We start from the raw sequence: 16,743 nt of genomic DNA on the forward strand, positions 1-16,743 counted from the left end.
ATCACATTTTGCAAGGAGGTGATATTGAACAATGGCTAACAATGGGGAAAACTCATCTCATAATGAAAGACCCAGCAAAAGGTGCGGTTCCAAGTAAAAGCAATGAGCATGTGGAGTACACAGTTAACAATCAATGGTGAGACACTTGGACAGGTTAGCATTAGAAGAGGCATTTTCCAAGGGGACTCACTATCCCCTCTGTTTTTTGTAATAGCCATGACTCCACTTTCACAAATACGAAACAGAACAGGACTCATATACCAAACATCTAAAACATCAAGTAAAATAAACCATCTGCTGTACATGGACAATCTGAAGTTGTATGGAAAGTCCCAGTCAGAAATCAAATCACTGCTAAACATTGTCCGTATATTCAGTAGCAATATAGCAATGGAGTTTGGACTAGACAAGTGTGCTGCATTCATAATGAACAGAGGAAAAATAAGAAAAATGGAAGAAATAGAACTGCCCAATGGAAGCAACATCAAGAACCTGGAAGAAAAAAACACACATTACAAATACTTGGGCATTCTCCAGGCCGATAACATCACACACACTGAAGTTAAAAGAAAAATTGGAAGTGAATACATCAGGAGAGTTAGAAAAATCCTCAAGTCCAAACTGAATGGCGGGAACACCATACAAGCCATAAACACCTGGGCTATACCTATTACCAGATACACTGCAGGAATAATAGATTGGACCCAGGCAGCGCTAGAGATGTTAGATCGTAAGACCAGGAAAATAATGACCATCAATCATGCTCTGCACCCCCGCAGTAATGTAGATAGGCTATACTTCCCTCGCAGCTCAGGTAGAAGAGGAATGTTGCAAGTCCATCAAACAGTAGAGGAGGAGAAAAGAGGTCTTGAAGAATCTATCAAGGGCAGCGAAGAAGATGCACTTCAAATGGTCAATAACGCGAAACTATTCAACACCAATGAAAGAAAGCAGGCCTACAAGAAAGAACAAGTCAAGAAGCGAGCAGAAAAATGGAAAAATAAGCCACTGCATGGTCAATATTTGCACAATATAAGTGGAAAATCAGACATCACCAAGACCTGGCAATGGCTTAAGAATGGCAACTTGAAGAAAGCAACAGAGGGTTTAATACTGGCTGCGCAAGAACAGGCACTAAGAACAAATGCAATAAGAGCAAAAGTAGAAAAGTCAGCAACAAACAGCAAGTGCCGCCTTTGTAAAGAAGCAGATGAAACCATGGACCACCTAATCAGCTGTTGTAAAAAGATCGCACAGACTGACTACAAACAAAGGCATGACAAGGTAGCAGGGATGATACACTGGAACATCTGCAAAAAAAATACAAGCTACCTGTGGCCAACAATTGGTGGGACCATAACATTGAAAATGTTGTAGAAAATGAAGATGCAAAAATATTATGGGACTTCCGACTACAAACAGACAAACATCTGCCACACAATACACTAGATATAACTGTAGTCGAGAAGAAAGAAAAACAAGTTAAAATAATCGACATAGCAATACCAGGGGATAGCAGAATAGAAGACAAAGAAATAGCAAAAATCACCAAATACAAAGATCTACAAATAGAAATTGAAAGGCTGTGGCAGAAAAAGACCCAAATAATCCCAGTGGTAATTGGCGCCCTAGGTGCAATTCCAAAACAACTTGAAGAGCACCTCAACACCATAGGGGCCACAGAAATCACCATCAGCCAATTACAAAAAGCCGCTTTACTGGGAACAGCCTATATTCTGCGACGATATCTATAATAACCAACAGTCTTGATGATAAAATTCAGCCACCCCAGGTCCTTGGGAAGGACTCGACGTCTGGATAAAACAAACCAGTCAATAACACCTGTCTGACTGTGTAAACAAGAAATAATATTAATAAAATAATAATAATAAATCTTGGCTATGGATGTCAGATGGTGGGGCTGCTTGGTCATCCGATATTTCCAGGTTCTGGTAAAATGTACTTGTGGCTCACACTATCGGTGTGCATGGAACTGGCTGGTCTGGTTCAGCTCGAGTCCGGACCAGACTCGAACTGGACTGGGCTAGTTCTGTCTGGCACCCCCTTGAACACCCTCCCCAGGTTCACTTCACTCAGTGGGGGGTTCACAAACATTTTAAAAAAATGTTGGGCAGAAGCCAATTGGGCTGGCACGGCAGACTCCAAAATAGCCACCATGCCATAGGGGGAAGGCCCAAATGGGCCGAAGAGCCGGCCGAACGGCTGGTATGGGCATGAAGGGAGGCTGGCAGAGGGAGGGAGAACCTCTGAGGACCCCCCCTGCCACCTCCAACAACTCCCCCGAAGGGGATAAGTAAAAAAAAGCCTGCGAACCTCCCAAACAGTCGGGGGGTGTTCGGTCAGGGGTTGGACTGAACAGGGGATGGTTCGGATTGACCCCGAATAGTTGAACCAAACTGGTTCGATGTCGAACACGTTCAATGCTGAACCTGTTTGCACATCCCTAGCTCACATCAGGAGCATGAACTCACAAAGATCCTCTGGTTCCTGCCACCTTACTTGCAGCCGGGTCATTTGAACCATCCCTTTGCAAGCGGTTGATAGCTGTGCTCTTCATGGCAGTTAAGTTCCATTAGCCTGCCAGAAGAAAGTGAAGCAAGGCTTCAACACCCAAAGGGTGGTACAATAAGGCGAGGGAAATCTTGACAATAGATAGGATTTCATCTCACATCAAGACCATATCTTAGGTAATCTGATATCTTTGGGGTTCCCCTTCCTTATATATACACAGATAAGTAACAACAACAAAATCTTGTGAGTGTTCACCTGGATTTATTTTCATTACATTATTACGTTTATTAATGAACCTAATATTCCTATGGCTCGTTGAACAAAGCTGTCTTGCCTACCTTGATAATCAACTATATCTTGTCTGTTATGTTACCTCTATATGCTGGCTGCTGTTTATCAGCATGCACACTACTGTTTAGTTTATTAATGTTATATCTTTTATTGCATCTAAAAGACTCTGGGGGGAAATGGTAAATCCTCTTGAGCTCAACAGGGCTTATTCCCCAGTCAGTATACTTCGGTTTGCAACCTTAATCATTTGAGTATGGTCACCTTGTCTTAAATAGTCTTATTCTTTGCACTGGAAACCAAAACTAATTCCAAAACATAATTAAATGACCCTGAAAGCACAGCTATTTCTCAGAAGTAGAAGCATTCCTCCACCACCACGGTACTCCTTCCGTTACACATCATAGCTGACACAGTATTTTCTTAAAGTATCTAAGAATAGTTGGTACTAACTGGCAGGAAGCTTATTGCACATTCCAAGGGCCCAGCCATGTGAAGTGAGGTCAGCAGTCTAAGTTCACGAATTCTGGAGAGACATCTGAGACAATTAAAGTAATCCCATCATAGCTGACCTCATTTGAGAGGCATTAAAGAGTGCCCTGGATGACATACAGCACAAACAGAAAGAGCTGCTACAAAACAAATATGAACAATTATCTTAAAATGCCTGCAGGCTACTCCTCTAGTCACCGTCTGGATGGTATTTCATATTTATGCATAGTTTTTTTTAAAAAAACGTATGACTTCAGTTAATCAAAGTACAAACCAGTCTCATGAAGGGCAGAGTTTACTGGGGGAGCTCTCTCTCAAAAGGCAACAAATGGATGAAAATGGCAGGAATTCATACTTTTTACTGTGTTTGACTGATAAACCCTAGAACCCTCTGAGTTGTTGTATGGCACAGATCTTCTGCTTTTCATATTTGGAAAGGACAGCTGATTCACATTACCCAAGACATGTGGCGGATGCTTTAAAAGTCGGTGTGTTGGCTCCTGTTCATCATTTGCTGGTTACATGAACCAGATATATAAAGCTGCCTTATATTGAGCCAGGTGCGGAAGGTGGGAGCTCCTCCGTGGAAGGGCATCTTGTTTCCCATGCTAGTCTGTAGGCAATACTGAACTAGATAAACCAACAGGATATATTTGGTATAAGGCAGCTCCCTATGTATTTAAGTAGGGATGGGGCCCCAGCTCAGTGATACAGCATCTGCTTTGGACACAGAACGTCTCAGATTTATCTTGATATAGAAACTGAAAGGACTCTAACCTGATATCTTAGTGAGCTGCTGCTAGTCAGTGTAGACAATTCTGAACTAGATGGTCTGACTCAGTAGAAGGCATCTTCTTATGGACATAGACCACTGGCTCATCTAAGTCAGTATTAACCCCTGCTAACTGAGCAAAGAGGCATATTTTAAAGTGGTGGTTCTTTTTATTGAGCAGGGGGAGAGCAACTGGCCCTATCCAACCCCAGCATGACATCACTCCAGTGGCTGTTGCTGGTGTCTGCCTTACGTTTCTTTTTAGATTGTGAGCCCTTTTGGGGACAGGGAACCATCTTATTTATGTATTATTTATTTTTCTATGTAAACCACTTTGAGAATTTTGTTGAAGAGCAGTATATAAATATTTGTAGTAGTAGTAGTAGTAGTAGTAGTAGTAGTAGTATTGTCAGCTCTCATGGTCAATTGCTTTCCAGGAGTCTCAGGGCGAGAGATCTTGCTCAGCACATGTATTTAAATGAGAGATGCCAGGGACGGAGCCCAAGATGTTCTGAATGCAAAACATGTGCTCTACCATTATAGCTAGAATTCATTTTGCTTAAAATCTATATTATTAATTCTCCAAGATGGGCCATGAGTGGGGACGTGATAGAAAGGAGGCGATTGGCTGGCAGAGTTTGCAAGCAGAAGCACCTGATTGGGCAGTGGGGGTTCCATTTGCAGATAGGGAGAAGGAGCCTGTGAGAGCAGAAGCACCATGGTGATTGGGCAGTGGGGATTCCCTGTGCAGATGAGGAAGAGCCTGTGATGGTTAAGGTCAGTTGGAATGCAACTATTGCTGGTCGGAAGATGTTCTTGATTGTAGAGGAGAGGAATCTATCTATATACTGTAAAAGGATAGCAGGCAGGGGTCTGCAAAAAGACAGGTCGTGAGGGAGGAAAGAGCCCCTTCAGGAGAAGGAGGATGCCATTGCGTGAATTAAATGAGGAAACAAGATGAACAAAATCTGTTAACTCAGGAAGGGAGGGAGAGAAAAACATGAAGGGAGGGGGAAGAAAGAGTGGGGAAGAGCGAGTGGAGGAGAGAGAAAGAGAAAAAGAAGGGAGGGGGAAGAGAGACAGAAGGAAGGGCAGGGAATGGGCCTGAGCCTGTCAGCAGCCTGAGGGGAATGAGCGGCCATGGCAGCACTAGCAGCAGGGAAGGGCCCAGGCAACCACTGCTGCTGGTTGGGGCTACCGAGGTCATTGTCAGAGGGAGGCAGGCAGGCAGGCAAGGGACAGGCCCGGGCCTGTCAGTGGCCTGAGGGGAACGAGCAGCCATGGTGCTGGCGGCAGAGAGGAATGGCCCGGTCAACCACTGCTGCTGCTCCTGGGGGGAGGAGCAGGAGCGGGGCTCGGGTGAGGGTGAGGAGGTCTCTGGGAATAGGAGGCTGCAGCTTGGCCAATAGGTGGCAGCAATGCTGCAGCCACAACCAAGAAGGGTGAGGGGGATGGAAGCAACGGGATCGAGGAGGAACAGGAGTATAGCTCAGGTGAGGGTGGGGAGATCTCTGAGGTGAGGGGAGCAATCAAGTACTAATGCGCAGATGTTCTAGAGCATGCAAGATTTCCAGCATTGAAGTGGATAGAAATAATGGTGGTGGTCAGGATGCAGAGGTGGAGGACCGGCAGGCAAAGCCCCTCCGGCTAGAACAGGTGGGTGGACGGCGGGCGAAGCCCCGCTGGCCAGGAAGAAGAGGTGGTGGCGGGGGAAAATTATGGCAGCGGTGAGGAGGTGGGCAGACGGCAGGCAAAGCCCTACCAGCCAGGAGGAGGAGGTGGGAGGTGGCAGCGGGATAGCCTGGCCCTGGCCCACCCAATGGGGAGAGCTGCAGGAGGAGAGAGTGAGTGAGCGAGCTGCAGGGTGGATAGCGAGCGAGCTGCGGGGGCATGCCACAGGCTCAGTGCACAACTGCACAGATGCTCTGTGCGGTGTCAGCTAGTTACCTTTAAAATGTAATGTTTGCCTTTATTCCACAATGCCCCCCAATAAGATTTCAAACAAGCATCAGCTATTTCCAAGCCCAGTACTCAAGGTCAGTGAGCTCAAAGGGTTTGTTTCTGGAAGAGTGCAGTTGTGGCTGTCCTTGTTGCTTGTCCTATACCTCTGTTTATCATGCCGTGAACTGGACTACTGGGGCTTCACATGCAAGCATGCCTAAACAGAACTTCACAGAGCTGCCTCGCTTTGATTAGGCAATTCGGTTAAAAAAACCACACACAGTAACCCAAAATCCACAAACCACCTATAACTATGTGTAAACATTTATCAAAGCATAGAAGCCCTCTTCAGATGTTATCAGCATGAGCAACTCACATGCTTACAGGAAGGAAAGTGGGGAGGAAGCCCCGCCTCCTTGCCACCACTCACACACACCCGAAAACATGCTTATGGCACCATGTGTCTGAAGGGGGAGGTGCCGTAGACATCGTCACCGGTGATTCAGTGAGCTGTAACCTCCATCAATCAAGGTTGCAGCTCACAGAATCGCCAGTGAACACGCTTACAGTGCCTGCCCCCTCCCACCTGACAGGTATGCTTATGATAACAGACATAGCACCGTTAGCTTGTCTGTCAGGTGGGAGGGAGTAAGTGACAGCAAGGAGGTGGGGCTTCCTCCCCACTTTCCCAGTTTAATTGTGAGTACTGTTCACACTGAGAACATCAGAAGAGGGTGATAGTGATCTGCATTAGGTGTGTAAGGAATCTACATTAATTGCACATCCCTATTTATCTGTGGAATTTCATGGGAAGCAAAAATGATGGCTTACATACAGCACAGCGCCTTGCCAATCCAAGACTGGAACCCATATGCTCATTCTGTGCCCAGGCCTGTCTATCACCATGAGCCCTGTGCTCCCCCAGGCCCAACCATCACTGTACTCCCCATCAGACACACTCCCTGTCAGCTGACACTCCTTGCCCCCGCCCCACAACTGCTCAGTATCCAATACGTAAAGCACCAAGGAGTTCCATCGCCCCCTCCTTGTTCAAGTGAGAAGAGAGGAGACTGGACTTTTCAGTGCTGTGGGAGCTGGACACTAAATGAGAGGCATGTGTGCACCCTGATTAGGCATTACATGACACTGGGAAATTTAGTTGTCACCCTCCTCATTCGAATGACAAGAGAGGCAACCAAACTTCCCCGCTCCACATGAGCTGGATACTAAATGAGAGGTTGGGATGGGCAAACCGGTTCAATGTTGAGCCAGTTCAACATCAAACTGGTTCAGTTTAACAGCTTGGGATCGAAGCAAACCACCCCATTTGGTCTGACCCTGGACTGAGCCCCGCCCCAGCCATTTGGCGGGGGGGTTTGCAAAAAGAATGTTTTAAAAATGACCCGGCCATGCAGAGGCTCACTAGGCATGTGCGACGGTCTCCAAAATGGCCACTGTGATGGAGGGAAGGCCTGGAAAGTGCTGAAGAATGTCCAAATGGAGCCATTTACTGCATAACAGAGGTTGGCAGGGGGAGGGGAAACCACCGCGCGAACACACACACACACACACACACACACACACACACACACACACACCACTACCTCGGTGAAGCCCCCTGGAGGAGATAAATGAAAAAGAATTTTTTAAAAAAATGTTCATGAACCCTCCCCCCGAGACAGGACCAAATTGTGGGGTTCGATGCGGGCAAAACTGAACTGGCCCAGTCTGGTTCAGGTGCAGTTTGGACTTGAACCAAATTGGGCCAACCAGTTCCATGTTCACCCCTAATGAGAGGTGCACATGCACCCTGATGCCTAATTCCACAGAGCTGAGAAAATTTGGTTGCCTCCCTTTTCATCCGAGTGATGGGAGAGGCGACTGAACTTCCTAGCAGTGTTTCCTCTAGTTTTTTTCATCTGTGTGCAGAATGAGTTTTGTTCTGGGTGGCAGTATCAAGGCCGTGTGTGTGCATGTGCATTCAGAGTGAGGCCTTCCTGATTCAACCTGAGCAGGATCTAAAATTAACTGAGTGGACATTAAAAAAATGTGTGAGTGCACACACACACGCACACACACCTTAGAGGGAACACTGCTTCCCAGAGCTGTGTGATCTGGATACTGAATCAGAGGCAGGCATGCACCTCATGCCTACTATTTAATATCCAGCTCACACGACGCTGGGAAGTTCACTTGCCTCTGTCATCACTCAAATCAGCACCGAGGCAATCAAATTCTTTAGCACCGTGCATGCTGGATCCTCAGTGGGGCAGAGGGCTAAGGAGCGGCAGTGAATGAGTGTGGCTGACAGAGAGTGCTGCTTGCCCAAGCCCCACACCCTCCTCGGGATGGCCCTGTCTGTGCCTCTGCAAACCATGCTTTCGCTTCTCCTGATTTCAAACAGGCTCTGTCGCTGCTGATGATTGCATCATTGCTACAGGAACAAGCCTGCCACTATTCCCAACAGGAGGCTCATCACTGCAGCAATGACACAGAATGAGCACACACGTCTTGCTCTTGAATTGGCAGGGCACTGTGACATTAAGCCAGTGTTAACCAGTGCAAACCTCTATCTCTTACTCCTGGAAAACGTTTGGCAGCCTTAAGACTCTTTTTGCTTCCCATGAAATTTTTCAGATGCTTTGCTGAGGCTGACCCTCAAATTCATTCAAAGAGCTTTATTCTATGTAGCCATGGCATAAAGATACCCTAATCCAAACTCATGTTTGCACAGCTAGTTGGATTAGAGCAGGCCTGCAGAATATAAGACCCAGGTCTGGATCTGGCCCACGAGGACTGTTTTGCTGACCCAAAGGTAGGAATAGTCTGCTGCAACCCAGAAAGGCAGAAGGTCACTCTTTGGGTCTTTCTCTCTTCTCCAAGGGGGCCATCCTCTGTGAAACTGCCTTATCGTACCATCCTATGCATGTTTACTCTGAAATATTCCCACAGTGTTCCCATTGAGGCCTCCTCCTATGTAAGCATGCCCAGGAGTGCAACCTGAAAGCAACAGCAATTTAGCGAGAGGCGAGGACATGGCATGACAAGCCTAACCTACTTCACAGGGATGTTGTGAGGAGAAACTTAAGTATGTAGTACACCACTCTGGGCTCCTTGGAGGAAGAGCGGGATATAAATGTAAAATAAACAAATAAACAAATAAATAAATAAGATTTGTTTGGGGCTGGTATGCACTCCAAGAGCCCCACAGACTGAGCCTATTTGCTGGCCACTATCCTTAATTAAAATTATGGGTCCCTTGACAAGAGAAAAATAATCCACAAGTAACTAATAACTGCTTTCATTAATATTTTTAATAATTAATATTATTATAGTAATACAGCGGAAACTGACCTTGGCCCCGAAACACCACATTGTGGTTGGTTCCAGCCCACTGGGGCATTTGAATTGTGCACTCCTGGATTAGGGTGATCTTGTATGGTACAAAAAGTAGAGTATTCTGATGTGAATCTTCTTGAGATGGCTATGATAGATGTAAGTTTTGGATGGTCTTAAAATATGATAGATAGATAGATAGATAGATAGATAGATAGACCATTTTTCTTAGCCCCGAAACATAAAGCAGACAATTAAATTACTGATTTTTTTTTTAAATCCTCCATCTTCAACAATTAGTCCTGTTCAACAACACTACATATATAATTGGGTGAGATGCCAACCCTTGAGTAGACACTGAGCCCAGAGTGGTGAGAAATTGGAGCACGGAAATGAATGAACTGGCCCTTGGGTGGACCGACCAATCCAAACTCATGTTACTACTAGTTAAGCCTACTAGTTATAGCTTGGCTCAGGAAAACATCTGGAAATTTTTCATTGCAGCTACAATATTCGTTCTGCTTATACAAGTTACACACAAATGTATGTGGAATTGACTGCCAGCAGCATATGGAACTGACTGAAACCATAGTATTGTAACATATGGACATTTATGGGGTTTTAAATTGATATGCCATACATTATGTGGATTCTTTGCATACATGACTTTTATGGTTATATCTTTTGATAAATGTTTTGAGCTTGAGCTAGAGATGTTCCTTTTTTAGAGGGGTTTTTTCCCCCCCAGTGGTAAACATTCCCCCTTTCTCTTCTGTATTAGGAGCCAGAGATTGCCATACCAGCAAATGCATTGCAACTAACATCTAGGGTATGCCATATCCTCATAACTGGGTGCATTGTCCCTGAGTTTCACTGATGTAAGTGGTCCTTAATTCCAAACACTTTGCCCTTACTCAGCTATTCAGGTAATGATCTTAATTAAAAGCATAGTCAAAATATTCATCTTGGCAGTATATAAGAAAAAGAAAAAGAGGCTTATCAGCACAACCACTACAACTTTGTCTTCATTTTGATCCTTGCAGACTAATCCAATCAAAATCCTTCTCTCATTAATGCCTTATTATGCATATTATATGTGTAGTTATAGCTATATATTTTAAAGTCATATTTCTTCATACAGAAGAGAGTTTGGGGGTTCTATATTCTCTCCAACATTTTACAAATGAAATTAAATGCATATTTTACACTATGATAACAAATGGTGTACAGAGCAAGCCGTGAGAACAAGCTACTCCAAAGTATACATTTTCCTATGACCTAGAAAGGATACAGATGTGTTAACATGATGATGGCAGTTGTCACTTGATAGCTTGGGTATGTAATGTACTCATCACATAATGACTCATGATGAAACAGCTTTTTCAACTCCCCAGAGTGGAAGAAATTAATGAGAAGAAAGCTCATGCATGACGAAACTATCACTTCATAAATGAGTTAAGAGATCTTCCTGAGCCCTCCTCTACCAAACTTATATACATACCTCTAATTAACACAAATCTGTGCTATTCAGTGTTGAAAATTCTCTCTGAAGTGTTAGTGCTTCCAGACTTTATTTGTTTAGTGAATATTAACAACAGCAGTTACAATAAGAGCCTTGTTGAAGAACAGAAAACATGGGATTTTCTTGGGTGAATTGGTACATTTGGAGGCCGTGTTCCAGTATTATGTTGAAAGTAGGCACAAAGCACTACAGTACCTACACTGGGAAAACAGGGAAAGTTGCAGAGCATGATTTATTCATGACTAGAAAAAATAACCTAATAGCAATTCTATATTCTCTTAAGAACAAGATAAAAGATTGGACTTCCTAACGGTGGATCATGTCTCAACCTAAGAGGGTCTACATTAGCACCACTAATCATTTTTCTATTGATGGTTTGGGAGTTTTTAAGGAAGAAGAGAAAGATGGGGAGAAGGATAAGGGGCAGAATCACAAAACATAACACAACACAACACAATGGCAAACACTGGTTTTCTGCCAAGCATACACTTGGCAAGAGAGCTGCAGGAATCCCAGCTGTCCTGAAAGTGTACCTGCATGGGATTCATGTTTGCATACATGTGTTTGTTGTTATCACATTTCCTTTTTAAAAACCATCTTATATGTACACCTAATAAATGTAATTTGTTAAGCTACCCAAAGACAGAGACCAGATGAAAGGAAGAAACGGTTGTGGGAGAAGGAAAGGGAGAGAGAAAGGGACAGATGATTGTATACTATAAAAAATATAAAATGGTTCCCATGTTGCAGACTGGGTCTGAAAATGCTGAAGACAGCTAATGTAAATGCTGTTTTTTTCAAGGTCCCTCTTAGGTTTTTGAAATGGTCACTTTCTGAATCGGCTCATTGAATAGCACAGAAATAACAGAATGCAAGGGCTACTTGCAGAGCAATCTTATGCATGTTTCCTCAGAAGTAAATCCCATTGTGTTCAACTGGGTTGATTCCCTAGGAAGAAAGTTTAAGAAGACTGCAACCTTAATGTATTACTGCTTGTAATTAAGAAGAGATTCCCAAGCACGAAATACACATGTATACCTTCTGCCCAACATTAAGCTGTTTTGTGTATATATTTCCCTTGCAAGAGGTCTCACTTTCCATACATGCTTGCATCCTTTCTCTGTACTGTTTTTTGTGCATTTTGTACCCAGGAATCAGTTCCTCTGTTTAAAAACATGAAGCAGCAGCCCCATGTTTCAAAAGAACTTGCTCTAAATAAGCTTTAATATCATTCATTGAGCAATACACATAAGCATATTGATTCAGATAAAAAGCAAGTGTAAGGTTTCTCCAGAAAAAGGACACTTCAGTTTCTTTCACCACTGAGTCAAGCTCTTGGGCCTGTAGTTTCTTACCATTAGATATATCAGCTTAGCTATGCAAGAGCATTATGCTCTAGAGCAGGGATTCTCAAACTTGGGTCCTCAGGTGTTATTGGACTTCAACTCCCATAATCCCCAGCCTCAGTGGCCTTTGGTTGGGGATTATGGGAGTTGAAGTCCAATAACACCTGAGGACCCAGGTTTGAGAATCACTGCTCTAGAGCCTGTTCTTAACTGTAAGGCCCAAGAGCCTGTGACGGCTGGCATCAGCCCTAAGTGTGGCTCCTGTGCGAATCTTCAGCCAAAGCTGGATATTCTGCACAGTCTCCCAGCACCTTGCGGAGGTGACCACTCCCACCATGCAGTGCTGTGCCTTGCCCAAAGCTGGTGGAGCTCCTTTAAGGGAAACAGAGCCCTCTTGTGCCCCAAACACAATCTTGGAAGGCGTGCACAGAGTGCTGGAAAGTGTAGCCTTTCCCAGCACTTTCTCCCTAGGGCTCTTAAGAGAGGGCTCTGCCTCTCTTAATGGGCCCTCCCAGCACTGGGGAAAGTGCATTACAGTGCTGAGGTCAGCAGCACAGTGTGGCATGGCCCTCACATTGAAAGCGTTTCTTTTGCCAAAGTGACTCCTGCTTGAAAAATAATGGAGAGCACTGCTCTAAAGCTGAAGGTTCCATCTTGAATGTTAACCCAATTCTGTAGTGTCATTCCAACACAGCCCTCCTGGATCAGGCCCAAGGCCCATCTAGTCCAGCATCCTGTTTCACACAGTAGCCCACCAGATGCCTCTGGGCAGGAGCCCACAGGCAACACTGATTCAGATTCGGGGCTAAGAGAGAACTGGGGTGACTGCAGCCTCAATCTCACCTCAGCTATGAACTAACTAGGTGGCTTTAGGGAAACCACCAGTTCTCAGGCTCAGTCCATTTTCCCTGGCCCCCACATCTGCCACATGGGAGCAATAACATGGGTGTGCTTTACAGGGCTGTTATAAGAATGACTGAGAGTCCCTCCAGGAGATGTACCAGAAGCGGACTTGTGCAAAACACAGCCCGTGCATGTGGCCTAGTTGCAGGCGCAGCACGTCACGTCATAGCTGGCAGCTCATCCAAGATTATGATCCTCTTCTGCAAAAAGAAAAACCGCAAGTTCCAGTTTTCCTTGGGAAAGAGTTATCACAGTTACATGACGGGACCGCTTGTGTATGCAATTGTTCCAGCCAGCCAGACACTCGTGAACCAGCAGAACTGACAATGAAGTATGAGTAGGAAGCACTTGGAACACTTGAAAGGAATTATACAATGGTGTGCTATTATGATTGAATGTAAAGAGTTAGCAAAAATCACACCATTATCGCCAATTCAAACTCATCCCCACCGCTACCCCTGGATTGTATGGAGTGCTCTATACAAGCGCTGCCTGGGCGGCTGTGGCACAGATGTACAAGGGCTCTTCAGTGCTTTGATTACTCTGCTATTGCAGTTCACTTGCCCATCCTGACTGATAGCTTTCCTGTCATCTCTCTGCTTACCATGTTCCTGATACTTGACCTCACAAAATAATATATCGCCGAGTGTCATCTTTTATTCACTGTCTGGGGCTTAGGTAACTACATCCCAGCTGGACTTCTATGAAGTACAACTGTTGCAGCAGTTCTCTTTGAAAGGTTGCTGGGGCTTTCTCCTAGTGGTGCAGGGGAGACCCCAACCAAGCCAGAACTTGGCATGTTGTGAGGAGAAGCCTTGGCATTGCCCTCCGAATCATATGTACCACTTGCTCAGTGCCAAATAAAGGCTAAGAAGTAATTTTGAAGTGGTTTCTTAAGAAGCCCAGATAAATTATACAGTCTCTCTCTCTCTCTCTCTCTCTCTCTCTCACACACACACACACACACACACACACGGACACACATACAGAGAAACACATACATACACCTCAAACAACAGTTGCTAGACTGCTCTAAATTTTGTTACCATGGCCACAACTATGAATATTGCATTCAGTCAAAGTTAAGCTGTTCAAAGTCCCAATGATTTCAATGGGATAAGTCATTTAAGCAGAGAAATGCAGAACGGTTTGATGGTGAACCGGTCCACTGCAAACTTGGCTGGTTCGAGCGGTTCGACTGTGAACCCGACTGGCCTTCAGGAAAGGGGGCCAGTCCAAGATAGAGCCGAATCAAACCCGGTTCTAAGCTAACCAGTTTGACTATTTGAGTGGTTGTGGCGGCCCTGGGTGTCATTTTGGAGGGCTGTTGCTGATTGGTTTTCTGCTTACAATCTCTTCTCTTCATGGTTGGCTTGTTATTATTCAAAATCATGTGTGCTCAGGGCAACTCTGCCTCCACTGGCTGGGGGGAGAGGTATGAGGGAGGGGAGCAAAAGCGGAGGGTGATTTCAAACTGTATTTAAAGCCCAGGCAGACACTGCCATGCCTGGCTTCATTCTGCCTCTGGAAGGAAGAGGAAGAAGCTGCTGTGCTGTGCTGAATCACAGGGAGCTGCTACTGAATCATGCTGAATCACTCACTGGCCTGCTAGTGGGGGGGGGGGGGAGAGAGAGAGAGAGAGAGCCAACTGCTTTTTGTTTTCCTAAAGTTACCAGCACTCCAATGACTTTAGTTGGTTGCTGTGGTTTTTCTTCTTCTGCTGCTGCTGCTGGTGGTGGTCCACTCCCACCCTGCAGCTTTTTCTGTTCTTTTCTGATTTTTTTGGTGAGTGGTTGGCCCAACTGCTGGCCTGCATTTGCCCTCCCCACAGCTGTTAAGTGCCAGTGTGTGTTCAGCCTGATTGCCTGGAGCTCCTGGTTAGACTCCTGCTGAAGACACCGAAAGATGTCGGATTGGTGAGCTATTGACGCATATAAAATACAAAAATTCATTAAAAATCACCTGATTGTTTTGTGGGTTGGGTGGTAGGTAGCACCCATTATGTCCTCCCACCCAACTGGCTTTGGTGTCCCTAGGAGCTACCCATGGGGAACAATAGGATGGTTTGAGTCCCGCATTATTCTCTATGGGTGAACCATTTCAAACCAGTTTAAGTTGTTTCATTGAACTGACCAGCCAACCGGTCAGTTCAACTGAACCAGTTTGTGAGCCTGCGGTGTGGTTCAAATTCGGGCCAAACCATGGAAAATGATCAGCCTCTTCTTGAGTCTCCTGGGCTGGCAGCAGCCCGATTAAGGTGTACTCCAGCCCATTTCAGTTCTCTGTGCAGGTGTATAGGTAATATTTCGGTGCACATGCAGATGGGCCATTTGCATGACAATGCATTTTGTGGATCGTGGTCATGCAAATGGCCCATGCTCATGCACGGAGGTCCCAAAAATGGCCTCCATGTCTGCACAGAGGCCTGAAACAGGAAGGAGTAGCGCTTACTAAAATGGTACGGCCACATTTGGACTACTATATACAGTTCTGGTCACCATATCTCAAAAAGGACATAGAGCTGGAAAAGGTGCAGAAGAGGGCAACCAAGATGATCAGGGGCCTAGAGAACCTCCATTACTCGGCAAGGCAACATCACCTGGGGCTTTTTAGCTTAGAAAAAAGATAACTAAGGGGAAACATGATAGAGGTCTATAAAATTATGCATGGTATGGAGAAAGTTGATAGAGAACAATTTTTATCCCTCTCTTATAACACTAGAACCAGGTGTCATTCCCATGAAACTGATTGCCAGTAAATTTAGGACAAAGGAAGCATTTTTTCACACATCGCATAATTAACCTATGGAATTCTCTGCCATGGGAATGTGGTGACAGCCACCAGCCTGGATGGGCTTAGATAAATTTATGGAGGACAGATATACAGTAACAATGCCTCTGAATATCAGCTGCAGGGGTAGCAACAGCAGGAGAGAGGGTGCACCTTCATTTCTTGCCTATGTGCTTCCCAGAAGCATCTGGTGGACCACTGTGTGGAACAGGATGCTGGACTAGATAGGCCATGGGCCTGATCCAGCAGGACCGTTCTTATGTTCTTAGAGAGAGCAACAATACTACTAAACAGAGTTTTTAGTAGTGCACTCTGTGGTGGGCAGGGCTCTGGGCAAATGCTGCTGCTCAACCTTTCCTGAAAGTAGTCCTCTAGTAGAACTGGATGTTGATCAGTAACTCTTTACAATAATCTCTCCATCCAAGCAGAAGGGGCATCTCATCATCTCCTATACCGTAAAGACTGTGTATCAAGCTTATTCATCAGAATGAGCTAACGCATTTTCAGAACATGTCCAGTGGGAATTTTGCACAATAAAAATGCCTTCAAACCATTTTGACATACCAAAGCAACCACACACTACAAACTGAATCAATCACATGCAAGTCAAAGCTGAATCCTTCCTGCCTTGTGAAGAAGGGTCATGCATCCCTGCAGCTCTGGTAATGGGAAAAGGACCTTTGCTGGGGGAAGTCATCTTACATGTCAGCAGTTCAAAGTATGTAATTGCTTTTCCCTACACATGAAGAATCAACTTCAGTTCAAAATATAGCGGGGAAAGGTTCCATCTTTTTTTTTTTTTTTTTTTTAAAGGATATGAA

The sequence above is a fragment of the Hemicordylus capensis genome, chromosome 1, assembly GCF_027244095.1.
Source record: "Hemicordylus capensis ecotype Gifberg chromosome 1, rHemCap1.1.pri, whole genome shotgun sequence".
Classification (NCBI taxonomy): domain Eukaryota; kingdom Metazoa; phylum Chordata; class Lepidosauria; order Squamata; family Cordylidae; genus Hemicordylus; species Hemicordylus capensis.